This window comes from Rhinatrema bivittatum, chromosome 1, assembly GCF_901001135.1.
Source record: "Rhinatrema bivittatum chromosome 1, aRhiBiv1.1, whole genome shotgun sequence".
Classification (NCBI taxonomy): Eukaryota; Metazoa; Chordata; class Amphibia; order Gymnophiona; family Rhinatrematidae; genus Rhinatrema; species Rhinatrema bivittatum.
This window is the reverse complement of record NC_042615.1, coordinates 426591209-426618302: the sequence shown is the minus strand read 5'-3', so window position 1 is coordinate 426618302 and position 27094 is coordinate 426591209. Positions and strand designations below refer to the sequence as shown.

The window sequence follows — 27094 nt, the reverse complement described above, 5'->3', positions numbered from 1 at the left end:
ATTCAAGGGAGTGAGCTCACAGGCCTCCGAGAGAAGAGATTAATCCTGGGGGCCAAGTAGGATCCCTTGGATGAGAAGACCAGAGGTGATAAGTGGTAAGAGGGGAGTTAGCCCCCATACTCCTTTACTACACTAAAGATCGCCTCAATTATCCTGAGAAGTGGATTTACATTCTGGCGTCACAAGGAGGGCTTTCAAGTCTGTGAAGCTGCTACAAACCTGCTGCTTCAGGGAATGTCAGCAGAGGCTCATCTGTAACTTGTACAGGAGTCTCACAGAGTTTTCTTCTGTCTTCTTGGAGAATTTCCTCTCCAATCTTGTTTAGATTTCAGTACAGATGAAGCCCCAGGGTTAGAAGCTTCTCTAAAGAGTGCACCGCTAAGGCATGGGAGAGGAAAAATCCCTTTGTTGCAAGATTCTGTGACTGTAACTGTGTGCTAGATTTATTTTCTGTATGGCTTGCACTAGGTCAGGTGTGGCCAACTCTGGTCCTCAAGAGCCACAACAGACCTGTTTTTCAGGATATCCACAATGAATATGCATGAGGAATATTTGCATACAGTGGAGGCAGTGCATTGTGCACAGTGGGCGTGAGAGGTATATTATGTCATAGAACACGCAGAAACAAATATAGCAAAAACTAAACTTAGTTTACTAAATGTGAATATATGGATAATAAATCAGGAAAGTAATATCAATATTGAATACAGTATCACAGTAAGTTGTACATAAATCATTATAGGTGAATAGGAGGCAGACAGAAATAAAGATAGAACATTAATCAAAGAATAATAAAGAATAAAAGAATGAACACCTCCCTTATATGCCCTCCTCATATAAGCCAGCGTTCATAGGAAATCCAGAGGACTTTTATGGGCATGGCGACTCTGAAAAGAACCAACTATTTGCTCTCTGTTCCCTCACTCATCTAATTAGAATAAGCAAATGCTATGCTTTATATATCTCTGCAAGTTAGGTATTTCAAAGGCATTTCAGTACCAGTCCCTTGATCTCCCATTTGGTAAAAGACATCAATTGTTATAACTCATTATCAGCTCATTGGTATTTGTATTAGTCTTTAGCATTTGATCGTCCCAGGTGATAAAGAAATACAAAATGTCATGGCCTTTGATGTTCCCAGGGACACCAAATGTTCCTTGGAGCCATCCCCACTCTCTTTATCAGCACATTGGTGCTAGGAATTCTCAGGAATGAGGGAAAAATGGTAATAGTGTCATGCCTTTGTACAATCTTTGTGCTTAAATTATGTGCAATATATTGATTCATACTTATCAATCATTGGAGTCTGTTCTGATCCATAGCTGTCTACTCATGTTACAAAGACTTCCAGAGAACTAACTAACTTGCCTAAAATTATCCTTACATATGCATGCAAAGCTATCTCATGCACATTCATTGTGGATATCCTGAAAACCAGGCCTATTTGTGGCTCTCGAGGTCTGGAGTTAGCCATTCCAGCACTAGGAGAAAGTGTACCATCTGTCAACTTCTTCATCTACATCAAACATTTATTTATTTAATTTATATTCTGCTTTTCGGCACTTCAGAGCGGATTTCATTCAGGTACTGTAGGTATTTTCCTATCCCCAGAGGGCTTACAATCTAATGGACTTGATTTACTAAGCATTTTTCCCATAGACAGAGAATGGGAGAAAAGCCATAGTAAATCAGGCCTTAAGTTTGTACCCAAGGCAATGGAGGGTAAAGTGATTTGCCCAAGGACACAAGGGAGTATCCCAGTAAACTTTTCTATTGAGTAACCTACAATTGTGTGATCTAGTGGTTTATGCTGGAAATTGCAGAGGAGATCCACAAGCCTAAGGGTCTTGAAAGCTTGTCTTTCCCCCTCCCCCCCCCACCCCGTCAGAGAAACCCCAGAAACCCCATGAAATGTGTAAAGGGTTCCTTGGCTCTTAGACGTGTCCCTGAGTCAGGAGAGAAAGTGCACCAGGGGGGTTACACGTGGTTTAAATGTGAGTATCGGAAACACTTTGGTGACATTCTCTTTGTGGAAAACATGTTAGTATGTGCAGGTGCCGCCAGAATTTTGATAGATGCTGTCATTGTGTTTAAAGTGCAATGTACATTTTTGTTTGGGTGATTGAGTTTCCAATGTAATTATTTTTTCAGCTTTTGATAGAGCTCCAAGAAGAACATCCAATATATATTTTTTCAGAGCTATACAGCTTTTTCATAAGGTTTTTCCTCAAATACAGAATGGGAACCATGTTAACAGCAAGTTTGTGTTAGTAATGAATTTGTGCTTATTCCTACGCTTTTATAGAACTGATGCTGATAAAAGTAACCAGCCATTGATTATTGTATTATACTACTTTAACTATTCTAACAGTCCACACTGGTGCTTGTGTAATCCCTGTTTTCTCAGGGGTCACCTTCAGAGCCGCAGAAGGATGTGAGTGTTGTACTCTGAGGTGGACCCTTGTCCTGGGGCAATGGAGGAACACCTTCTGATAGGGATCAAGAGGCAACTGCCCCCAGGGAGCGGAGCACTGGAGGAGACAGAGGCTAGGATGAGCTTCACCACTGGTCAGCTAGAGATTCCCTTCTCCGACAATACTATAGGTGTCTTTCATGCTGGTACTATCATACCCACTGTTTCCTGCAAATGCGTGAACGTTGCTGAGGTACCCACAATACCTTTCTTGTTAAACAGTGTGCAGTCGATGTTGTACTGATGAATACATCATAGATGTGAGTTCCATATTGAAGAACTTCCGGAAGCCAAATTGTGATGGGTATAAAAGGTTGTGTTTTCGAGGTGATCTATAAGCTGCGAGTTGACCATCCTTTCCATCAGTTTAGCTAAGGATGAGAGGTTAGATATTGGTCTGAAATTAGCGGGTTCTGAAGTGTCTAGGTTTGGTTTCTTTAAAATAGGTTTGAGGATAGCTTGTTTCAGAGCAGAGGGGACCAGTCCGAGTGAACAGTTTGTGTAAATCATGTTTATTAACCACTTAAACAGGACAATGTATCAGTAAATTAAGTACAAATAACATCTTTAGGTGCCAACATCATGTCGCACATTACCCAAATAGCCAGCTTTTAACCAGTGGAAACTAATATCAACAGAGCATGAACAGTACATGATAATCAAGACGAAGGAACATATATGTCCAGGTAATACCAAACAGCATCCCTCATGAACCCGTGCTCTATAATGTATACCAGACATTTAACATAAGAATCTGGCGGTCTCATCAGCCCAAAAAACAAAAGTACAACAATTTGAAAAATATATGTTATGTCGTGGTTAAGTTTTTATGTTTAAAATTAAGATTAAGATGCGAGTGAACAGTTAATAATTTCTGATATAGGTTTGGCTATAACGTCAGGGATAGTTAGAAGTGATTTTGTAGGAACTGAGTCCTCCGGATGTGTAGAAGGTTTCATTTTCTTTAGGAGTACTGTTATCTCAGAGGTGGAGGTAGTTTCAAAGGAGTCGAGAGTGATGTTTGGGTTCTTCTGAATGGTGTAAGTAGGTGGGGAGGAAGGGGGAAACTTCAAAATGAGATTGGTGATTTTGGTATGGAAAAAGGTTGCTAGTTCATTACATTTGTTTTTAGCATCGTTATCTGTGAAGGGGGGAGCTGTATTTGTGAAGAGTGAGACGTAAGCGAAGAGGGCTTTAGCATCGTATTGGCAGTTGTGGATTTTTTGAGCGTTGTAGTCTTTTTTGGTTTTCAGTATGGAGGTTCTGGAGGAGTGGAGAGTGTGTTTATAGGATGCTAGAAGGGTGGGGGTAGGGTCCTTGCGCCATTTCTTTTCTTTGGCTCTTAATTGTTGTTTAAGTGTCTTAGGTTCTGCAGTGAACCAAGGTTTTTTAGTATTTTGTGATTTTTTTGTGTGTATCAGAAAAATTATTGGAATTATGAAAGTTATTTTTAGAGTTACACTGAAACTCATGGAGCTCTTTACACATTTTCTGTTTTTTCAAAGTCTCCACTTTGACATGTATAGTAGGATGAGGAATCCCTTTGCTATCATCTCCTGTTTGTGCGGGCTTGTGTAAACACTAGGCAGACAAGGTATCTCTGGAATGACATATTTGGTTTTGCTCAGACCTGCCTGACCCAGTAAAGCAGAATTCTGTGAAAAAGTTAAAACTTTCCAACCAGTTGCCAGAGAATGTGGTTCGTGCAGTTAGTATAGCTGTGTTTAAAAAAGGATTGGATAAGTTCTTGGAGGAGAAGTCCATTACCTGCTATTAAGTTCACTTAGAGAATAGCCACTGCCATTAGCAATGGTTACATGGAATAGACTTAGTTTTTGGGTACTTGCCAGGTTCTTATGGCCTGGATTGGCCACTGTTGGAAACAGGATGCTGGGCTTGATGGACCCTTGGTCTGACCCAGTATGGCATTTTCTTATGTTCTTATGTTCTTATGTTCTTAATATGCTGAATTTTCTAAGTAATGTCCTCTCGTAATGTTTTGACTTTTATGAACTATATCTATATATTTCTTCATGAAGAGGGTGGTGGATGCCTGGAATGCCCTTCCAGAGGAGGTGGTGAAGTCTAAAACAGTGAAAGATTTCAAAGGGGCATGGGATAAACACTGGATCCCTAAAGGCTAGAGGATGAAAATGAAGAAAAGAGTGCATGGGGGTAACTTGCTGGTGTGATGGTTACTACCCTTAACCAATAAGCCTTCATATTGTTGATGCATCTCCATTATTGCTTTCAGCTTCAATGGCAGGGGAAAAAGGGGAATTAGATTCAGACAGCAACCAAAAAGGACATTGAATTTTACAGTCTAGGAAAACAAATAAGCACGGGGGTAACTTGCTGATGCAGCTGTTACTACCCTTAAACAATAAACCTGATACTTTTGATGCAACTCCAACATTACTCTCTGCTTCAACTGCAAGAGGTAATGGGGAATTGGACTCAGACAGCAACCAACAAGGAGCCTGACCTTGATGGTCTGGGAAACTGATAAGTATGGGGGTGATCTGTATGGTACGGCAGATACTGGCATAAGCTTGCTGGGTAGACTGGATGGACTATTTGGTCCTTTCCTGCCGTCATTTCTATGTTTCTATGTTTCTGTATATAGGAAACAACACCTAGCAGGTCATGTATATATATTGTTAATATGTGGCAGTATTAAGCTATGCAGTATTATGGGGTAATGCTTCCTGAAGCAGGAGTTAGCATGGCTACTTAAAACGATAAAAACATCCTGCATATTCTCTGACTGTAAGGGAGGCGTGTCTATTAATCATGAAAGATGAGACTACTTACACCATACTCCAGAGCTTCCCTTACCTGTCCTAGTTGTTACAACCTTCTCCGCCAGCCTGCCTGCTTTCCCAATGTCACCTCTCTGCACGGTGGGCCAGGCTGCTGCGCTTCCATGCGGCCTGGTGGCCACCAACTCCGACACTCCTCTCCTGTGCAGCTGGAGCCGCCCTAGTGCAGCCCTTGCAGCCAGGAGGCCGCCGGTGTCCCCACATGGCATGGAGGTCGCCAGTGTTCTTGCTGCCATCTGGCAGTGGGGAGCCATCCTCAGCCTCCTCCCTCTCGGCTCAGAGGCCGCCCTGAAGCCTTCCTCCGTGGCAGCAGGGAGCTGCCGACGTTGCTGGGCCTGGTTGCAACCTGGGCTGTTCCTGCTCCACTCTGTGGCATGGATGCTGCTCTCTAGGGTCCTGCCTCCTTTCTCCTTAGGCGCGCGGCCGCGCCTCCTTCAGTCTCTTAAAGGGCCAGCGTGGGAGTGGGCCCGTGGCCCCATTTGATGACCTCATCGTGGGAGTTCCTCTTCAGCCCTATAAAAGGGCTCTGTCTTCAGTTCATCATCACCTTTGCAAGGAGTTAGTCTGCTCCTGTACTTTTCGCCATCTCAGCTCCTCCTAGGCACTCTGTTCTTCATGGGATCCCGTGTCTTCATCTCATCGGTTCCAGATGTCTTGATGTTCTTCGTCATGGTCTCTCGTCTGTTCCTGTGTCTTCATCATGATGTCCTGATCTTCATATCCAGATGCTCTTCTCATCGTCCGATCCTGTGTCTTCGTCATGATGTCCTGAGCTTCATATCCAGATTCTCTTCTCTCGGCAGCGCAAGTTTCGGGAAGACCGTCGCTTTGAATCCTCCAAGCTTCAGGTTCCCTCCGAGCTTCTTTTCTCCGAGCAATCCGCTACAAGTTCCTTGCTCCGAGCTTTGGATCCTCAGGTTCTGTTCTTAGTCCTTATCCTGACCTGGTCTCCAGAGTTCTTCGTGTCTGCTTCGGTTCATGCCTGAGACTCTGCCTGAACATGCTCCATTCCAGTGTGGCCCTGCCTTGCCTTGACTGTCTGCGTCTCGGTGCAGGCCTCATCTGAATCTTTGCCATGATCGGATTCGAAGTTCATTGCTTCGCCTGGAGGCTGCTTCGTCATCTGTGTGGTCCACGACTTGCCTTGAGTGGCTGTGTAGGGTGCGCGGTGAGGCAGCACTCATTCAGCACTCACCGTCATTTTGAACTCTAAGTAACCTGAGTCGATATCTGAGTTTGGAGTCTACTTCATCTTCAACGTGGTCCACGACCTGCCTTGACTGGCTGTGTAGGGCGTGTGGCGTGGCAGTACTTCTTCAGTATTCTCTTTAATTCTGGACACTTCATATCCTGAATCTTCAAGCAACCTGTATGTATGTCTGAGTCCGTCAAGTACCTTGAGTCTTCATCTGAGTCTGTTCGTTTCTGCCCTCAGCCTCCTGTCGCATCTGCTGTTTTATACGGCAGGTCCGAAAGGGCTATCGAGTGGCCGGAGGGCTATTTCAGAGACCAACATTACGTTGCTGGGTCTCTCTGATGCGTCAGGTTCAGCAGAGGCCAGGGCTCCCTATCTCCAGCCTGCTGGCCCGTGCTGGGGCATGTTTCACCTGCTACAGCGCTTCTCTAGAGCTCCTCTCCGATCACGTCATGGCCCAAGGGTGCATTTCCTCTCTGAGAATGGAACCACTCCCTGCGCTCCCGCAACACTGGTGACTTCAATTCCAGACAGGTTTTCAGGCTATCCATAGTGAATATGCATGAGATAAATTTGAATAATAGACCGACTCTCCAATGTATGCAAACTTATTTCATACATATTCCCTTTGGACATCCTGAAAACCCCACTGGCTATAGGATCACCAGGAAAGGATTTGGAAACCCTGTCTTAAACAATAGGCTGATGTAATATTGGCACGTAAAAATCATGCATCCAGACTGGGCCCTCTGGAGCCCTTATCTCAAAAGGGATAGAAGTGGTCCAGAGAAGGGCTACCAAAATGGAGTGGGATCAGTATCAGAAAACCTATGAGGAGAGACTGAAGGAATATGTATACCTTGGAAGAGAGGAGGCACAGGGGTGATATGATACATAGAAACATAGAAATGATGGCAGAAGAAGACCAAACGGCCCATCCAGTCTGCCCAGCAAGTTTAGCATTTTTTTTTCTCATACTTATCTGTTACTCTTGGCTCTTAGTAACCTTTTGGTTCTATTTCCCTTCCACCCCCACCATTAATGTAGAGAGCAGTGTTGGAGCTGCATCTAAGTGAAATATTTAGCTTAATTAGTTAGGGATAGTAACCGCCGCAATAAGCAAGCTACACCCATGCTTATTTGTTTACCCAGACTATGTAATTCAGTCCTTGTTGGTTGTCTGTATATGGATCCAATTTTCTTCATTCCCCCTGCCGTTGAAGCAGAGAGTTATGCTGGATATGCATTGAAAGTGAAGAATCAGTCTTTCTCCCCTGCCATTGAAGCAGAGAGCTATGCTGGATATGCGTGAAGTATCAGACTTTCTCCCCTGCCGTTGAAGCAGAGAGCTATGCTGGATATGCGTGAAGTATCAGACTTTCTCCCCTGCTGTTGAAGCAGAGAGCTATTCTAGATATGCGTGAAGTATCAGTCTTTCTCCCCTGCCGTTGAAGCAGAGAGCTATCCTGGATATGCGTGAAGTATCAGTCTTTCTCTCTTGCCATTGAAGCAGACAGCTATGCTGGATATGTGAGAAGTATTAGTCTTTCTCCCCTGCCGTTGAAGCAGAGAGCTATGCTGGATATGCATTGAAAGTGAAGTATCAGGCTTATTTGGTTTGGGGTAGTAACTGCCGTAAAAAGCAAGCTACTCCCCGCTTTTTTGTGAATGCAAATCTTTTTTTCCACATTTTTCCACATTCATTTACGTCCTCTAGACAGACCTTCAGATACCTAAAAGGTTTTAATGATATGGAAACGTCAAACCTTTTCCATTGGAAAGAAATCAATAGAACCAGGGGTCACATAATGACACTCCAAGAAGGACTCCTCAGAACCAATGTCAGAATATATTTTTTTATGGAGAGGGTGGTGGATGCCTGGAATGCCCTTCCGGAGGAGGTGGTGAAAACCAAAACAGTGAAAGAATTCAAAAGGGCATGGGATAAATACTGTAGAACCCTAAAGGCTAAATGATGGAAATGAAGAAAAGAGTGCATGGAGTAATTTGATCATGTGATAGTTATTACCCTTAATCAATAAGCCTTGATACTGTTGATGCAACTCCATCATTGCTCTCTGCTTCAAGGGCAGGGGAAAAGGGGAATTGGATTCATTCAGCATCTGAGAGCCCCGACTTTTATGGTCTGGGGAAACAAGTATGGGGGTAACTTGCTGATGTGGTGGAAGAATGTGCATTGATTTTTTTCCAGGTCCTTTTTGTTTCGGGTTATCTGTTAAGTTTCATTTTTAAAATGGTTCGGGAGGTATTTATTTCAGGTTTCCCTAATTTTGGAGTAAGTGTGCACTACGGGACTTAGTGCACACTAACATGTAGTTACTGCGCACTAATATGCACAAACAAGTAACTAAGGAAACAGCCAATGGGAATGCAGGACCATGCCTCTAGCTAACGAACTGCTCCCCAACTGACACTTTTTAACTTATTGGTAACATTTTTTGTTAGTGCGCGCTAACATCCAGTTAGTGCACCTTAAGTCCTATTAGTGCGCACTAACTTTGAAATTAGGAAAACTAGGTAGTGCGCACTAACAGGTCCTAATGCACACTAACATCTACTTAATGCGCACCAAAGACCCGTTAGTGCGCACTAACAGGAAATACTAATTTTAACATTTCATCAAATTTTTTTTCGTTTTGTGGCACTCCCAAAACAGGACGAAATCAACAATTTTGTTGCCATTGTCTGTTTCATTGAAAATGAATGAACATCCCTAGTTATTACCCTTAACCAATAAGAATGTTACTTTGATGCAACTCAACATTGCTTTCTGCTTCAACAGCAAGGCATAACAGGGAATTGGATTCAATAGCAATCAACAAAGGCTAATGTGGGAAATAAATAAGCACGGGAGGGGTAACGGGGAACTGGATTCAAACAGCAATCAATGAGGGCCATGACTTTTATGGTCTGGGAAACATATAAGCATGGGGTAACCTACACGGCACAGTACAAACTACCATAAGCTTACTGGGCAGACTGGCTGGACCATTTTGTCCTTTTCCGCCGTAATTTCTATGTTTCTGTGTTTTTTGAATGTGCGCACATCCACCTGTCCTGGGCACTTGATGCAATAGGCAAATGAGCTGCTGCACTAAAAGGGACGTAATTTATGCATCCCTAGTGCTCTGCATCGGGTGCCCAGGAGAAGTGGCTGTGTGTCTAGAACAGCCTGGCCAGAGCTCCCTCCCCACCACTGGCAGGGCTTTTCTTGATTGGTTCTTTTCACTGACATTTGTCCGTGAAAGGACCAATCCCCTTTCAGAACAGCCTTCTAAAAGAGGATTGGTCCTTTCACTGACATGTGACAATGAATGGGCCAATCGGCAGGATGTTTTAAATATATCCGAAGCAGAAAGCCTGTGAGGGAGTCAGTTGGACCATTAGATGATTGAGGGGTTAAAGGGGCACTTAGAGAAGATAAGGCTATTGTGGAAAGATTAAACAATTTCTTTGCTTCGGTGTTTACTGAAGAGGATGTTGGGGGGATACCCGTTCCGGAGAAGGTTTTCATGGGTAATGATTCAGATGGACTAAACCAAATCACGGTGAACCTAGAAGATGTGGTAGGACTGATTGACAAACTGATTGTGGTAAATCACCTGGACTGGATGGTATACACCCCAGGGTTCTGAAGGAACTAAAAAATGAAATTTCAGATCTATTAGTTAAAATTTGTAATCTATCATTAAAATCATCCATTGTACCTGAAGACTGGAGGGTGGCTAATGTAACCCCAATATTTAAAAAGGGCTCCAGGGGCGATCCGGGAAACTACAGACCGGTTAGCCTGACTTCAGTGCCAGGAAAAATAGTGGAAAGTGTTCTAAATATCAAAATCACAAAGCATATAGAAAGACATGATTTAATGGAACAAAGTCAGCATGGCTTTACCCAAGGCAAGTCTTGCCTCACAAATCTGCTTCACTTTTTTAAAGGAATTAATAAACATGTAAATAAAGGTGAAATGGTAGATGGAGTGTATTTGGATTTTCAGAAGGCGTTTGACAAAGTTCCTCATGACAGGCTTCTAAGAAAACTAAAAAGTCATGGGATAGGTGGCAATCTCCTTTCGTGGATTACAAACTGGCTAAAAGACAGGAAAAAGAGAGTAGGATTAAATGGACAATTTTCTCAGTGGAAGAAGTGGAGTGCCTAAGGGATCTGTATTGGGACCCTTACTTTTCAATATATTTATAAATGATCTGGAAAGGAATATGATAAGTGAGGTAATCAGATTTCCAGATGATATTAAATTATTCAGAGTATTAAATCACAAGTGGATTGTGATAAATTGCAGGAAGACCTTGTGAGACTGGAAAATTGGGTATCCAATGGCAGGTAAAATTTAATGTGGATAAGTGCAAGGTGATGCATATAGGGAAAAATAACCCATGCTATAATTACACAATGTTAGGTTCCATATTAGGAGCTACCACCCAGGAAAGAGATCTAGGCATCATTGAAATCGTTGGTTCAGTGTGCTGCGGCAGTCAAAAAAGCAAACAGAATATTGGGAATTATTAGAAAGGGGATGGTGAATAAAATGGAAAATATCATAATGCCTCTATATCGCTCCTTGGTGAGACCACACCTTGAATACTGTGTATAATTCTGGTCACCGCATCTCAAAAAAGATATAGTTGCGATGGAGAAGGTACAGAGAAGGGCTACCAAAATGATAAAGGGGATGGAACAGTTCCCCTATGAGGAAAGACTAAAGAGGTTAGGACTGTTCAGCTTGGAGAAGAGACGGCTGAGGAAGGATATGATAGAGGCTGAGGGGGGATATGATAGAGGTGTTTAAAATCATGAGAGGTCTAGAACGGGTAAATGTGAATTGGTTATTTACTCTTTTGGATAATAGAAGAACTAGGGGGCACTCCATAAAGTTAGCATTTGGCACATTTAAAACTAATCGGAGAAAGTTATTTTTCAATCAATGCACAATTAAACTCTGGAATTTGTTGCCAGGAGATGCGGTGAGTGCAATTAGTGTTGCTGGGTTTAAAAAAGGATTGGATAGTTCTTGGAGGAGAAGTCCATTACCTGCTATTAATTAAGTTGACTTGGAAAATAGCCACTGCTAATACTTGCAACAGTAACATGGAATAGACTTAGTTTTTGGGAACTTGCCAGGTTCTTATGGCCTGGATTGGCCACTGTTGGAGTCAGGATGCTGGGCTTGATGGACCCTTGGTCTGACCCAGTATGGCATGTTCTTATGTTCTTAAGTGGAGTGAATAAATTAATATCAAGTGCCTGACACTTAATATTAATGTATTCACTCCTTCACTTACTGCCGGCAGGGATTCCAATTGGACCAGACCTTGGGGACGCTGCTTTCTGTGAGGAATCACAATTTTTTTTTTTGTTAAGCCCCTGAGCGGGACATAATTCTGCTTTCTGTGGTTCCTTCTATTTAGTATTGCTAGGATACTAATAGGAGGAATCACAGAAAGCAGGATTTTTTGGGGGTTTTTTTGTCAGCCCTTGAGCGCACATGCTTTAATGCTTTTTCCTGGGCAGGTGTTAAATTTGTAGCATTAAAATAGGCACCATGGCAGCGTGGCAATTTTATGCTTTAGGGTACCAGCTAATAGCCTCAACAACATGAATTTACATGTGATGAGCACTATTAGCTATGCGCTGGTTTGGATGTGCTAATTCCCTTATTGCAGGAAGGGTTTTGGCTGCGCATCCAAAATGCGCATCCAAGTACGTGTAAAGCCATGCGCACTATATTGCATCGGCCTGAATGTGGACTCAATACTCTGCTGTTCAGGCAGGTCTCTCTCCTATCTATGCTCTTCTTCTTTGGCTGCACTGTGTGCTTGGAATGGACTTCCTGAGCTGGTGCTCCTGAGCATGCTCACTCTCTTGACTTATTTAACTCCCATCTAAACACCCATCTTTTTGAGGCTGCTTTTAAATCTTATTCCCTGATTGTCCCACATATAGCCCTATTAATTTTTAATCATTTTTTAAATGAATGAAATGCCCAAAGTCTCTTTTGCCTTGTATGTTTATTTTGATTAGATTGTAAGCTCTACTGGGAAGGGACTGTCTCTTGTATGTTATTGTACAATGCCGTATATATATTGAGTCAAATTTAGTAGTAGTAGTAGTAATACCCATCCTCTGCAAAGCTTCATTTAAGCAGACATCCAGGAAGTCAGTAATGGATGCGGGAAAAAAAAAGAGCAGCAAAATGAAAATGTAAGTAATAAGTTGTTTTGATATTTTCTTCCTAGAGCTGACAATTTTGTTTTCTTTTGGGGGAGGGGAGGAATTTAATGGTAAAGTTCATTAGATAAAACAAAGGTGGGACAATACACATGTGTGCCGGTGACAGGTGCTCTGTGGTGCCACAAGGGAGACCAGAATTCACTTGGCCACTAGCTCCTTGGGAGTGGAAAGCACTGTTGTTGTCATATCAGGAAGCCCCGAGGTAATGAGTAGTTATTTTGTTTTTAGATGTGCACGGTAATCTGCTTTTTACGTCTTTGGTCCCTCTTGTCTTACTCAAGGGCAATAGAGAGAGTCGGAGAGACAGACAGACCTCCCATTTCTGTATCTGATTCCAGCTGCTGCGGTGTGCCTGTTGGGTAGGAAGGTAGAGAAGGAAGCAGCCGCATGAGATGCAAAATACAAGATAGAGAGGTAACATTATTTTGCGTCTCTTCCTTAGCGTTTCTCTGGTTTGCAGGTGGCCCTGGCTCTGTGGAGGCTGCAGACTGGTTGCTGCAGTAGCAGCAGAGTCCCGTTCTACCACAGAAGTTTGATTGAAGCGCTTGAGGTACATCATGAGGACTGGAAGAGATGTTGGAGGTGTGGGAAAATACGGGCGCATGCACGGTCCTTATTAGAGCCTGGTGAGGAGGATACTGATTACAAATGACAATACAAGATTAACCAGAAACTGATCTCAAGCCCCCTTCTGACCCCGGAACATGGACATTTGGAGCTCCTTTAACGTCCAAAAAAACTGTCTGAGGTTGAAGGGGCATCCACTAGGTGAACTTGAACAAAATAAAAGTGAAGAAAATCCAAAATAGCAGTTTTGCATGTGAGATTCAGGATGGTGAATGTACCACGGGCTAGAAAAGGAACTCGATGAAGTTAATGTAACCGGACACAGAAGAGTGTCACTTTCCTAGCTACTCAACACTAGTGTAGTCTGGTTGGGAGGGAAATATAATTTTTTTTTAAATGTCCCTGTGAAAATTAAACATGAGAAAATAAATATCTGAAGCACTGTGCTCATACTCCTTTTTCTTCCTGTTCCCATCCTTTCCTCGGATCTTTAGGGGCCTGTGGGCTCATGCATGCATGCTCTCCCTCTGGGGACAACTGCCAGAGGCCGCCGTGCTCTGCTTGGATGGCCAACAGGGTGCACTGCAGAGCAAGGAAGGCTGGGAGCAGTGAGCATCAAATTCTTGGGATCCCTCCTTCCATCCCTGCCCGGCCTCTTCGAGAGCGAGGGGGAACTCCCTCATGGAAGTACATGCTACTGACCCCGGGTCATCGGCAAGAGCCCGCTGACCCGATCCTCTCCCGCAGGCTGGGGATTTTCCCGCCACCCCTACAATAAAGGAATGCATTTGAAAAATAGCTCTCGCTGGTAGCAAGGTCTGCAGAAGCCCTCGCGAGGTGCCCGCACATGAATGCTGCTGGCGCATGCAAACATGGCAGCCGGGGATCGGCTATACGGCAGCCGATTAATTCATCTCCCTAGCAGGGGAGAGAGAGAGCAGCCCCTTTGGCGTCAAACACGAGGCTAGAGCGGTGTCGCAATGCCGCTTATTCAAACGAGGAGCGGGCGGGAGACACCTGGAGGGCGCCGAGCTGACAGCAGGCGGGGAGGCCGAGGCCCCGCCCACCCGCCTGCAGGTGAGGCTCCCCGGGCCGGGCAGATGTGCAGCGCCTGCCGCCGCATCGTGATCCGTGTTGCATGGGGGGTGGGCTCCTAGATTTCTTTTATTTATTTTTTTTTAATAGCATTTCCCCGCTTGGCGGGGTGGGAGATGGCCAGAGCCTGAAAGGCAGGCGGGCGGATCGCTCGCAGCCAGGAGCAGGAGGAGGGTGAGTAGCCCAGGGCACCAGCTCGTTGCAGCCTTCGGCGGGGAGGGTGCGTGCGGGCCTTCTGTAAAGCCCCGAGGCCGAGGGCAGAGCGAAGTGCAAGCGGCGGCTGATAAAAGCCCCAGCTTGGTCGAAAAAGAAGTGGAAGCTGGAGCATAGCTCTGAGCAGGGAAGTACTAATCAATCATCACTGCTCAGCCCGTTAGACTTACTACCGCCGAAACCAAAACAAATGCGGTGTCTGAAAACTGAAAGACTGAACCTAGAACCTAGTTTGTCGATGAGATTTGAGAAGACTTGCATTTGCCATGTATTTGTTTTAGGGGCAGGGAGAATTAATCACCGACTGACATCTGGCTCACTATATCCTTGCCATTCCTTCTCATCTGGTTCATATTTCTGCTCAGACCTGGGGGGGGGGGCTCAGATTTACTCGCATTCATTTTGGAGAAAAAACTCAAACAGGCCGATACAGCAAGGCCGCGTTAGAAAGAGTGCGGCAGTGCCGGGCGCACCCTTGTTTGCCGCACGCACAGTCCGGATCACATACCGCTCGATACAGTATTTAAATGGCATGCAAATGCAAGCCGCATCCAAAGCGCGTCCATGAAGTGCAATCCATTTTACTGTATAGAGCGCTATACAGCGCCCATACAGTATCCTGGGTGCGCTGGTACCTGTTATTTCATATGACATTTGAAATGACAGGTACCAGGAAGTGGACGGTTTTCCTACGCTCGGGCATCGGGGATTGCCAGTCCTCTCTCCCCCCCTCCCTCCCGAAGCAAGGCGCAGGGCGAAAATCGACTCGACATGTTATTAAAGCAAATAGAAATTGTAACAAAAGTAAACTTACTGCATGCTTCCAGCAGCCCCAGTCCTCTCTCCCCTCCTCCCGAGGCGCCCACCGCGGCTCCTCTGCCTCCCGGGGGCAGCCGGCGGCGAAAGCGGCTTCCAGCAGCCCCGCCGGCGAATGTGCATGAACGCACGTCGTGACCTGAGTGCCCGGATGGACGTCAGAGGTCATGGCGTGCGCTCATGTGCTTTCGCTGCGTGAGCACCCAAATTGGACGTGTGTTCATGCACCTTCGCCGGTGGGGCGGCTGGAAGCCGCTTTCGCCGCCGGCTGCCCCCGGGAGGCAGGGGAGCCGCGGTGGGCGCCTCGGGAGGAGGGGAGAGAGGACTGGGGTGCTAGAAGCATGCAGTAAGTTTACTTTTGTTACAATTTCTATTTGCTTTAATAACGTGTTGAGTCGATTTTTGCCCTGCGCCTTGCTTCGGGAGGGAGGGGGGGAGAGAGGACTGGCAATCCCCGATGCCCGAGCGTAGGAGAACCAGGCCCGAGTGTAGGAGAACCAGGCCCGAGCGTAGGAGAACCAGGCCACACCATGTTACTCGCTTGCTCCAACCCACCCACTTATTTGACCGGAGCCTGCCTATTGCTGTCACATCCCTCTAACGCCAGGGTCAGGGTAGGCGGTAAATTAGCGGGTTTAAGACGCGGCAAAACAGTTGGTTAAAAAGGCGAATCGGGCCGCATGTTACTGTATGGGAGGGAATAGCTAATCCATACATATCACATACATGCCGCGGGCGGAAAGGGATACGCATCGAATTAAAGAAGCGGTAAAGATTGGTAAAAACGGTTAGTGACTCGCGGGTTAGACTTACGCGGCCAAATTGTGGGTAGAAAGCAGGTTAGAAACTGTAACCATGGCCGTGCTTTACTGTATCGGCCTGAAAATTACTCCAGAATTCATTCTAGTTTTTCTGTTCCTGACCCAAATACCTGTATGGGACCCCCCTTCCTTGAGATAAGGTGAATACACAGGGGCCCTTGGTGCTGCTGGTTGAAATTTCTGAGGAGGGGCAGTTCCGAGTGATGCCTGGAAGGCCTGTAATGGGCTGCTTTCCTCATTTTCCCTAGGGCCGGTGAGCTCTGCCATGTTCTACCGCGTGCAAGAATCTCCCGTACTCTGGCATTGGGTCCTGGATAGATTCCAGGAATAATATAAAGAATATTTCTAAACAGAAAGGGTGGTTAGATACACGGAACAGTGGAGGTGGTGACGGGCCAAACACAGTAATAGCAGTCAACAAAGCATGCGTTAAGCACAGGGCTATCCTTAGCTCTTGAGATCAGTTGGCTGTGTGATATTGCATCAGGAATGGGCAGATGACATGAGCCCAGTGGTTCTTATCCGCTGCTGTTTCTTTGTTTTTCTGACTCACTCTGATGCTGCAAGGCAGAGAAGGTCAGGTCAGAGGGCACCTAAGCAGTAGATTATCTCCTCCTTCTATGTTTTTAACCTGCATCTCTATACAGTGTCTGAAAAATATCAGGAAATCTGTCTATCTCGCATGTGACCATAGATGAGAACTTAACCAAACCTGCATGCACTCATCTTCTAATGCGGTGAAGGGATTCCCATTTAATCAAAACCACTAACCAGCACAAGCCCAGTGTCCTTTCCCTGGTTTTCTCTCTCTCTCTCTCTTGTTCCTGGCTTTGCTTTGTGCAACGCACTAACATTCATGGACTTGGAGTACTGTTTTGCTGTCTTTACTGAGCAAGTGGTTAATGTTGCTTGCACCCTATTATAATTAACTATTCCTCTCAAGTGGGACCTGTGACTTTTAGCACACTACCTGAGGTCGACTGTAACTGCTTCATGGCTCCCCTGTCCCAGCAGATCCAAATCAGGTTAAGCTGTAAAAAATGAAATTACTCTGGAATCGTGGGTTTGTGTAATAGACCTAGCTATTGTGCAATCTTTATATCCCCATAAGCTGGTGTGAAAACACAGTATATTGATAAAAAAAACAAAACTTGGGGGCCGGATTTTAAAGAGGGTTACGCGCATAACTTATGCGCGTAACCCTCTTAAAAGGCCCCTGCACGCGCAAGCCCCGGGAAGTGCGTAAGTCCCGGGCTTTGCAAAGGGGGCGTGTCGGGGGCGTGTCGGGTGGGCGGCGCAAATTTCGGGGTGGGGCGGGAGGCATGTCAGGGGCGTGATGCCGGCTCGGGGGCGTGGTCGAGGCCTCCGGACAAGCCCCTGGGTCGGGTGATGGCGCGCCAGCAGCCCGCTGGCATGCGCAGATTTACGCCTGCCAGAGGCAGGCGTAAATCTGCTAACAAAGGTAGGGGGGGTTTAGATAGGGCCGGGGGGGTGGGTTAGGTAGGGGAAGGGAGGGGAAGGTGAGGAGAGGTGGAAAGAAAGTTCCCTCCGAGGCCGCACCGATTTTGGAGCGGCCTTGGAGGGAACAGGCAGCGCACGCCGGGCTCGGCGCGCTCAGGTTGCACAAATGTGCACCCCCTTGCGCGTGCCGACCCCGGATTTTATAAGATACGCGCGGCTACACGTATCTTATAATATCCAGCGTACTTTTGTTCGCGCGCACGCTGTTTTTTAAAATGTACCCCGGGAGAATATAGACTAGGATGTACTTTGCATCCTCTATATCCATCTGTCGCTGCTACTTCCCAGTTTTCACATTCGCCAACTGTGACATGGTCCTGAAGTGGAAGCAGATTCTGGTGTACATAAGAAGTACCAGTCCATCAGACCCAGCATCCTGTCTCCGGCAATGGCCAGTCCAGGTCACAAGCACCGGGTAGACCCCAAAAAGTAGGTCTGTGTTTCTTGTTACTCGCTCCCAGGGATAGCAATGGATTTACCTAGTCTTCCTGGCTAATAATGTTTTATGGACTTTTCCTCCGGGAACTTCTCCAAACCTTTTCTAATCCCGCTGTGCTAGTTGCCTTGAGATGGGACAATCAGAACTGCACGCAATACTCAAAAGCGTAGATTTTAAAAGGTTGTGTGCGCGCTACCCGGCGCGCGCACATGGATGCCCAATTTTATAACATGCGCACAGAGGTGCGCGCAAGTTATAAAATCAGGGGTCAGCGTGCGCAAGGGGGTGCACAATTGTGCAACTTGCGTGCGCCGACGCCCGCGGCCTTCCCCAATTCCCAACCCCCTAATTTAACCTCCCGCCCCCTAGCCCTATCCTAAACCCCCCGGCCTTTATTTTACCTGTTGTGCCTGCCTCTGGGCAGACGCAAGTTGTGCGCACTGGCAGCCTGCCGGCACGCAATCCTCCAACACAGCAGCAAATGGCTCCTGTGCCGGAGGCCTCTGGCCCCGCCCCGCCCCCGGACCGCCCCTTTTTTTGAAGCCCCGGGGCTTTACGCACGTTGCCCGGCCTTTCTAAAATAGGCCCGGCATGTGTAACCCCCACTTACACACGCAAATCCAGTGGATTTACGCGCATAGGCTTTTTAAAATCTACCCCAAAGTGTGGTCACAGGCAATATGATGTTTTCCATTTTATTTATTTATTTAAAATATTTCTATTCCATTCCATCCTTTGAGCTGGGTGGTTTACAGTGCTTAACATACCTCAATATACAACAATATTTTAAAACAAATTCGTCAAACAGACCAACAAAAAATAAAACAACATTTTCTTATACATTTAAACAAAAACATTGGACAGTGCTTGCTGGAGAAACCATGTGATAGCAACATCAAAACAATGCTTAATATTAGCATCATTCTCCATAGAAACATAGGAACATGACAACAGAAAACGGGCTTACGGTCCATCTGGTCTGCTCATCTCTACAATCCCTACCACTCCTACAGGGATCCTTTGTCCTTGTCCATGCTTTCTTGAATTTAGATACTGTCCTTGTCTCCTTACATTACTCCTGGGTCTACTCCCATTCCCCAATCCCCCTTATCCCATGACCCCTCCTTCTAGAACTTCATTTCAGCTGAAAAAGGCTGCCTCCTATACATTGATATTTTGGAGGTATTTAAATGTCTTTATCTCCCCATCTTGACTTTCCTCTAGGGTACACATGTTCAGATCCCCATATGCTGTACAGTAAAGGCCACTGACCATTTGGACCAACTCCATCCTGTTTATATCCTTTTGAAGGTGCGGTCTCCAGAATTGTTCACAGAATTCCAAGTGAGGTCTCACCAGGGACCTATACAGAGGCACTATCACCTCCCTTTTTCTGCTGACCATTCCTCTCCCTATGTATCCAAGCATTTTGCTGGCTTTTGCAGTTACCTTTGTCATCTGTTTGACCACCTTGAGATCATCAGATATGATCACCCCCAGATCCAGATCCAGAATTTCACTGCTGTGCCGCTCCCTTGGCTTTTTGCAGCCAAAATGCTTGATCCTGCATTGTTTAGCATTAAATCTTAGCTTCCAAACTCTGGACCATTCTTCATGTTTCACTAGATCCCCCTCCTCATGCTTTCCACACTTTCCTGGGTGTCTACCCTGTTGCAGAGTTTGCTATCATCAGCAAAAAGACAAACCATTCCTGATAGTCCTTCTGCAGTATCACTTATGAAAATGTTAAAAAGAATTGGTCAAGGACCAAACCCTTGTGTCACACCACTAAATGATAACATTTGACATTTTGTCATTCTCAAATGAATTAAGTTGTAGTCTGAATGGGCACCAAAACACACCAGTGGTGAGGATCTTAGAGATGGATGCATGAATGCTTTCATTCAAACTCAAAGATGCTGGATTTCAGCTTTGTTAAAACAAAATGTGGATTGTCTTACTGTCCACAAGAAAAATCAAATGGATTTTATGCCTTGGATCTCAGGATTTTCTGTAGATTACAGTTTTTGTCAGACTAGCTGCATGAAAAAAAGGTTAAGAATCAATTTGTCCACCTGTCCTTATATGCAGAATTTTATATATGTATTGCCAGGCTAACACTGGTAATTAGGACAGTTTCTCTTGATGTTTTGTGCAAGTGGCATGTGCCAAATCCCTGATTGTCTGCCCCTCCCCCCAATTACAAAAAAATGGTAATGCTGTGTTTATTGTTGCCCTCAAAATGTACCCTTTCAATTCTGGTCTGTAGTATATCTTCTGTTCCGGTGCAGGCTCTGTCTCCTAGACAGAGGATGATAATTAAATAAATCCTATCAGGCTAATTTTCAAAAGAAAATGTAATATACTGTCGTAGCTATTTTCAAAAGTCCATTTATCCGTATTAAGTGCACTTAACATGGGTAAAAGCCTATAGACAATTCAATAGTATACATTGTAGCAATTTTCAAAAGCCTTTTACAAACCTGTTTCTAAGCTGAGGGGAAAACAAAAAGATTACCGGTCGCGCGGAAACGCATTAACTGTTTGGGAAGTCGGAGCAGAAGGAAATTAGTTTGTAATCAAAATTCTATTCTAAGGCTCCCAAGAAGTTGGGCGCCCTCTAACAGGGTGATGCAGTAAAGTGTGCTGAGCCTAGCGCACAGCTTAACCTTCGGTTGGACGCGCGTTTTCGACGCACTAGAATAACTCCCAATGCAATAATGGGATTAGCGCGTCCAAACAAGCACATAGCTAATAGCTCTCATCACATGTTATTGTGATCGGTGGGGGCCGACCGCACTTACCAGCAGCGATGGCTGCGGCAGGGAGCCGGCAACCCGGCCCCTGCATCGCGGCTGTTTCAACTCTCTGTGGGTACTTCTGATGGCCGCAGGCAGCGGCAGATGCAGCTCCCCTCGACGCTCCCCGTGCTGCCTTCGTTGGCAGCAGAGACGGCAGGGAGTTGGCAGCACGGCTTCTGCAAGGCCATCCTTAGCCCCAGCCAGACGCGGGCGCTTGGCTCCTCCCCCTTCTTAAAGGAGCCATGGCAGGAAGTCTTCCTAGGCCCCAGGAGCCACTTCCTATCCAGGACTATTTAAGGAGGCTTCTGAGGATACTCCAGTGCCTTGCAATAGGTCCTGCTTGGTGTGTTGTCGACCTTGCTCGCCTGCCTTTGACTTGCTTCGGATACTGGACTTCGCCTTGCCTGCTGCCTGCCTTGGACCCTGCTTCGGATACTGGAGTTCGCCTTGCCTGCTGCCTGCCTTTGACCCTGCTTCGGATACTGGACTTCGCCTTGCCTGCTGCCTGCCTTGGACCCTGCTTCGGATACTGGAGTTCGCCTTGCCTGACACCTGCCTTTGACCCTGCTTCGGATACTGGGCTTTGTCTCATTGCTGCCTGCCTAGACTCCAAACTGTCTTAACCACTGCTCTGCTGATGACCTCGTTCTCCGGCTGTCAGCTCTGAGGTCCATCTCCCGCCGACGAGGAACCGTGGTAAGCCTTTTTACACCTTATCACTGAGGCCCAAGGGTTCACCGATTCTTCGAATCGTAACACATGTAAATACCATGTAGATGAGGCTATTAGCTATTACCCCGATGTAGTAGAAAATCGCCACTTGGCTAACGCACCCTTTCTAAGGTGGCAGATTTGACGCCAGCCCTGGAGCTGGTGTTTGTCTAACCGCGAGTCGAGTGCATTAGTGATTATTAAAAGTGAAGTCTTGTCCTCATCTCTACACGCGCACATACACATAATCCCAAACTAGAGAGCATGGGTGTCTCACCTCTTCTTGAGAAAATCAAGCAATCCTCACCAGGGAGACGGAGAGGCAGCAAAGAAGAGAAGATTGGCCCCTGAATTTCCTAGTTGACAGCGAGGACTGGCGGCCGTTAGGGGAGGAAGTCGCACCTCAGTTGCTGAGCTGACAGCTGCGTGCTGCTGCTTAGAGGACCGGAGTAGCATGAGAGGCAGCCTCCCGGGGGTGAGGTACTGACAGGCATCTCAGGGCAGCTGACGGACAAGCTGCGCTACCCTGGGGCAGGTGTGAGCTCATATCGAGAATTTATTTTCCTAATCCGCACAGCTACCTCTACTGAGCGCCCGATGCTAAGGATACACTAGGGACGCACACTTTATCCCTAGCGCGCCCTTTGTAGCGCGGCACTTGATTAGCATAATGCACCAGGTGCCCAGAAGAGCTGTTTGTTGGCACGTTAGAGAAATGGGCGCTCGATACCAGCGCCCGTTTTTAACATGCTTTTATTACATCGGCCTGAAGGTGACCTGTTAGAGGAGTGACTCATCCTCTTGGACTTGGCTTGAGTTGGTGCTGATTCAATGCCTGTCTGTGCCGGCTACAATTCTTGTTGGGTGGCTCAGAAGAATCCCATGCCGTTCATTCAGGAGAGGCCTAGGGCTCTCACAACCACACCCCAGACAGCTGGATGCCGCCAAGTTTAGCAATTCTGCAAATCTGAATCCTGCGGCTAATGGCTAGTAAAATAAAGAAAAGCTGACACCTACAACAGAAGCTGAACACAAAAAGATTAGCATAGACATGATTTTTTTTTTTTTTTTTTGGTCTCGGTTTCCCTCCTGATGCCATGGAGACAATATAATGTAACGAATACAATGAATTCTTTCATACTGCAGTGCAATATAAAGTAGTTTATTTCATTAACCAGAGCACGTGATCTGGATGTTAACAATAGGCTTTGCCAGGTTTTGGCTCATGCGAAAGAAAATGATTACTCTGTGCCTGTCTTGTATACAGATAAATGCTATATATAATTGGGCAGGGGTTATAATTGGGGCTTTTGAAAAAATAAAACTAAATATATTGCAGAGTTTTTGGTACGTATTTGTCTTCTGGCCTTTTTCTCATTTTGTGTTCCCAGCTTTTATTGTCTTCGGTACACCTGTAGATTGCAGTAAAAGCAGGAGCTAGAGAGGCAGGGCCACAGCATTGCAAGGAGAGGAAAGTCTTCAGTCATTGTGTGTCTCATAGCATCCCCCAGGTGTGGAATTATGGGACAGCAGTGCGTGTGCAGTCATGTCTTAGAGCTGTCAACTTAAGGCAAGCGAGAAAAAAACCATAGGATCAAAATCTGAACTTAACTCTCCACTTTGCTGTGTTTATTGATTGTATTTATTTAGGCTTATTGAGGGAAATTTTCAAACAACCCGTATAGTGCTAAAGTTTGCATGCACAAAGCACACACGGACCATACCTAGGATTTTCAGCATAAACGCACACGCATAATTTCGCTTTGACAGTCCTTTGTATAATTGGCCGGGAACGCACGTACTTTCATGTGCAGTTTATATCTGCTCCAAGCAGGATGAAATGTGGGCATAAACCTATGGACAGACTTCTAAAAATACAAAAGTCTGCTCCTAATTCTTATCCCCTCCTCCCCTCCCAACTCCCCTGGAACTTCTATCACTGTTTCGCATAAAAGTACACGTATAATAGGATTAAGCGACCTGGCTCCAGGCTATTTTCAAATACCCATTTGCACGCATAAAACCCAGTTCTGTGTGTGTTAAGTTGCTTTGCAAATTACCACTATTCATTTTTTCTTGCTTTCATCTTTTACTATTAGTGGCCCGATGTGACAGGGGTGGTTTCTTTGCACATTCCCATGTGTTTCCCCTGGGGAGGATGTTGGTCCCTGATGTGGGTGCAGTGAATGCAGAAATAAATACTCTGGAGCCACTTGGTTAGTGTCCAAAATAAAAGGCTTTACTGATGGGCACTGATGGTGAATGTCACAAAACTCAAACTGCAGCACCACAGAAATCTCTCTTCAGTTCCTTTACAGCCTCTTCCCTCTATCTGTGCAGGACTCACTTATATCAGGGCAGGGAAAAACATCTACATTCTTGGACTAAGGTAAAGTGGAGCTCCCAGATGGACAGTGCCTTTAGGATGGTCAAAACCCCTTCCAAGCTGATAAAAATAGCAAAGTCTATGGCACCGAGAGTAAATCCTCTCTCTCTCTCCCCAGGGTGGTGAACACCGGATGGGTGTCCCCAGTGATGTTGTTTCCTTTACTCACGGTTGGCAGATCTTCAGGATCTCCTTGATCTTACACTGTCTCTTTAGTACTTTCTCTGGATCCTTGATGTAAGGGACCCTCTTTGAAACAAGCAGTTCTCTTGCTTCTAGCAGGAAGGAAGTGGCAGCCAAAACCTTCTACCTGGTTCTTCTAACAAAACGGATTATTTCCTCCCAAAACTGATATGAACTCTGGAGTTGTTGCTTGCAGCGGGTCACTGTCACCCTCTTCCTCACTGAGGTTATGGAGGGCAGGTCTTCCCTATCCCTGGGCATCCCAGACAACGGGTTTCCCCAATCCCTGTGCCTAAGAAAGTCCCAGATGTCTCACAAGGCCTCCTACCACGAATTATCTCAAAAGCAACCCAGAGGGATATCCCAACCAGCTAGAGAATAAACTGGAAAGAGAGCCCTCCCGACCCGGGTCAGGACCAACAGCCTGGGTTAGCCTGCCTTCATTGACTGGGCCTGTAAAACAACAAAAGATAAACTCCTAACACCCCTGCACTTTATGCCAACACAAAAGGGACTGCCCGCTGAGCTCACTGTGGAGAGCTCCTAAATAGACTTCCAGGGGGCAGCCATTCCAGATTCCACAGCAGGAAGAGCTCTGCTTGCATGGTACCTCCCTCTAGGGCTGAAACAGGGACTTAACTAGGTCTTAATGACAGCGTGACCGTAGGGTCCGTCACGTCCACTTTCATTCCTAATTTTACAAATTGTAAAAGAGTTTAATGTCTGTGGTGCTCGCAACCATGAGCTAGGAGTTAGGGTTTCGGCAGAGAAGGAGGGGACATGTCATTTGTGAAGGGCCCCTCCAGTGAGGCCCTGCCTGCCTGAATAAAGGCAGATTGCATCATAGACCTGTGCAGCAGTGGCGGTATTCTCTTGTGGAGTTTAGAGGCAGAAGGGGATGTTTATCGTTTGTAGTTTGGCCTGCTCCAAGGACCAGGTCTTATGATTAATCCTTTCCAGTACACAACCTGTCTGGTTGTGTTGCCTCTAGTTTTGTGATCTTAAGATTTTGCTGGGGTTTTTTCTTTGTTTTGTTTCTTGCAAGACCCCTTATTCTTGGCCTGGGAAAAGGATTACAGGGAAGTCCCTTTCCTGGGATGGCGCTGTAATTCATAATCCATGGTTGGTGGCTGGTGGTGACCTGCGTCCTGAGAAATCCAGTTCTGGACGTTTGTGAAAGGACTGGGAGGAAGAGTTTTGCTGTCATTCTTCTTGCCCTAGAGTGGGGAAAGTGTGAGGAACTGATTGTTCCCTGCTGTTTGGACCTTTCATCCAAATTTGTTGTCTGGAGAAAGAGAACTATGAATAAGACTAAACATAAGAACATGCCATACCGGGTCAGACCAAGGGTCCATCAAGCCCAGCATCCCGTTTCCAAGAGTGGCCAATCCAGGCCACAAGAACCTGGCAATTACCCAAAAAATAAGTCTATTCCATGTTACCGTTGCTAGTAATAGCTGTGGCTAATTTCTAAGTCAACTTAATTAATAGCAGGTAATGGACTTCTCCTCCAAGAACTTATCCAAACCTTTTTTTGAACTCAGCTGCACTAACTGCGCTAACCACATCCTCTGGCAACAAATTCCAGAGCTTTATTGTGTGTTGAGTAAAAAAGAACTTTCTCCGATTAGTTTTAAATGTGCCCCATGCTAACTTCATGGAGTGCCCCCTAGTCTTTCTATTATCTGAAAGAGTAAATAACCGATTCACATCTACCCGTTCTAGACCTCTCATGATTTTAAACACCTCTATCATATCCTCCCTCAGCCGTCTCTTCTCGAAGCTGAAAAGTCCTAACCTATTTTGAATAACTTGAGAGAGCCTCATCTGGAGTCTTCGCCTGGGAAGAAAAGGTACAAGAGGGAGCTGTGCAGTGTTGTGGCCCTGTTTTGTCTGCCAGTATTTTAGGAGATTTCTACTCATCACTAGGATAGCCCTGTCCATCTGGAACCTTCTGGATGGTAAGTTCTTCCCTGAAATATATGCTGAGGGACAATTACACAGATAAGGAAAGCTGATAAAATTTGGCTGTGCCCAGAACAGTTGTGTATATTGCTACAGCCTGCTTTTGAAGAATTGCTGCAGTACGGTTTTGTGTGGAAATCTATCCTTAGAGCCCAGAGTATTTGGTTGGCACTCACATCCTTTCAACATATACTGAAGAAAGAACTCTGCAGGAGAGAGAGAGAGAGAGATACTGCCCCACACCTAGGGCTTTGGAGTATTCCTCCCGCCAACAGACGAATCCTGATCCTGGGGCTTGGGGACTGGTAGTGGAGCTGGCCCCAGGTCCCTGTGTGACTCCTGCCTTCCAGGATAACCACTGAAAGAGGCTGCATGTCTATCGTAGATGGTCTTTCAGAGAATGCAAAGAGGATTGATCTATAGGCCCGAAAGCTGAGTTTGTGTTGTAAAGCAATAAATGTTCGGCCAACAGGGCCTGTGCCACAGTGTAGTACACCAAATCCAGGACTTTGCTGAGGGTCAATATATTGTTCTAAGGGTGATGCATGACTCCAAATCATAAGGAAAAGGCAAATCCATCCTTTTTTTTTTTCCAGCTCCTTTTGCCAAACTGTTCTTAGTAAGACTCTACCACTATGCTTGTGAAATTGGGTGCTGAAAGAAATCATCTAGGAACAACTCAGCAAACAGACCGAAAAAAAAAAAAGAAGACTTTCCACAAAAGAATGAGCAGGAAAAACTCGTATAATCCTCAGGGAAACAAAAGAAACAGTAGCTGTAATAGCCAAATATGTTGTATCCTATAACCAGGCCAAA

At 45.7% G+C, this 27094-nt stretch overlaps 1 protein-coding gene across 2 annotated transcripts in view; it reads left to right on the top strand.

The window, feature by feature from the left end:
* Positions 1-27094, top strand: part of CORO2A (coronin 2A) — a 251954-nt gene that overhangs the window by 94390 nt on the left and 130470 nt on the right. Inside the window, exon 1 of one of the 2 annotated variants that reach the window (XM_029603858.1) lies at positions 14420-14596. The exons of the other annotated variant lie outside the window; for it this stretch is intronic. The gene's annotated coding sequence lies outside the window, so the exon portion shown is untranslated. Of the gene's footprint in view, positions 1-14419; positions 14597-27094 lie in introns of those variants that run through there. 2 annotated transcript variants of the gene reach the window in all.